Raw genomic sequence first — 1707 nt, forward strand, 5'->3', positions numbered from 1 at the left:
TTTAGATATATGTAAAAACTCAGTGATGCTTCAGAAAATCTTCATGAAAGCATGAAAAAAATAGCAAACATATAGTCTTTAATTCAAAATTACTAGGAAACAAAGGATAGCCTATATGAATATAAAAGCAGGTTTTGCTATAAATACAAGAGTTCAGAGAAACAGTATGTCTCAGTTGAGGACTACATGCTCTTGCTGTTGCTTCTCTAATTGCATTGTTCCTTTGGATTTAACTTAGTGCTTTATAACTTAAAAAAAAAAAGGACAATTTCTTGAACCATGTGACTGTGTGACTGGGATTTTGTTAAAGCCATGTTCCCAATGATGAACATCACCCAGGGCTCCTCTTCACACATCTGCACCCCATGCCTGGATTTCAAAGATTCCTCCTTTTATAGAGAACCTACAGAGGTCCATGGAAGACACAGTTTTGTACCCACTGACTTTCATTCTTGTAACTGAGTGAAGTAGCCAGTATACACCTTGCACAGACTAACTGTTCAATACTCTGACAGAAGTTTAAAACAGAACCAGGACTGGGAATGTGGCTTAGTGGTAGAGTGAAGCCCTGGGTTCAATTCCTCAGTACCACATAAACAGAAAAGGCCAGAAGTGGCACTGTGGCTCAAGTGGTAGAGTGCTAGCCTTGAGCACAGAGAGGCTCAGAGACAGTGCCCAGGCCCTGAGTTCAAGCCCCAGGACTGGCAAAAAATAAATAAATAAAATAAAACAGAACCAAAAGTACTTCAAGTCAGGTTATCCAAAACCAGCTTCATTTTACCTGTGCCCCTACCTTCAATAGAGCAGAAATGGGAAGTGATTTCATGCAGAATTAGTTTTCAGAAAGAATACACTGGAGCGCCTGAATTCCCCAGCATGGATTTAAAATGGATTTTAGTTAAGACTTTTTTTTTTTTTTTTTGCCAATGCTGGGATTTGAACTCGGGTCCTCACACTTGCTAGGCTGGTGCTCTTTCTGCTGAGCCACACATCTAGCCCTCATTTTAAATATTTTGAAGTAGAAGATGGTGCTGAGTGTCTAGTTTTTGACACTGTCTTCTAGCTGCATGTCTCTGTCTGAGCCCTGTGGCCCTGCACGGTCAGTTGCCACTAAGGAAGGAGCGCTCAGGGCCAATGCAGCCCAGGTACTGGAAAATGGCCTGAGGATTTGCCTGGATGCAGAGTATGTTGAAGTGGTAAGTTGCTGATAAATTATTCAACACTAACCCTGTTTGCACTTCCATACACCCTTACTTACCATAGGACCGTAGTGTGAATTTTAATTGTTTTTACAGTGTAGACAAGATTGTTAAGCGTAATTTATAAACTGTTTACTTTTGTGTATTTTTACAAAGAACAGCTATAATAATAGATGGTTAAATGTTTTGGAATTGTGCTTGTATGTTGTTTTGTTTACATTCTATCATCTTTTCACTCCCTATGAATTTGAGTGTCAGGATTAGAAAAATAAAATGCTAATCTGGTCTTTGAAGAACTCTAGTGTCCCATTCCATTTTTTTTGCTGAGGTGTTTGGTTTGGTTTGGTTTTAGTGCTGAGTACGGAACCAGGATCAAGTGCTCTACCACTGGGCTGCACGATACCCCCATCCTCTAGCTCCAATTCTGTTTTTATTACCCAAGTGTAATTTTTTTTTTGTTTTGTTTTCTTTTTTGTCCCGTTGTGGGGCCTGAACTCTGGGCCTGGGC

This window comes from Dipodomys ordii, unplaced genomic scaffold, assembly GCF_000151885.1.
Source record: "Dipodomys ordii isolate 6190 unplaced genomic scaffold, Dord_2.0 Scaffold135, whole genome shotgun sequence".
Classification (NCBI taxonomy): domain Eukaryota; kingdom Metazoa; phylum Chordata; class Mammalia; order Rodentia; family Heteromyidae; genus Dipodomys; species Dipodomys ordii.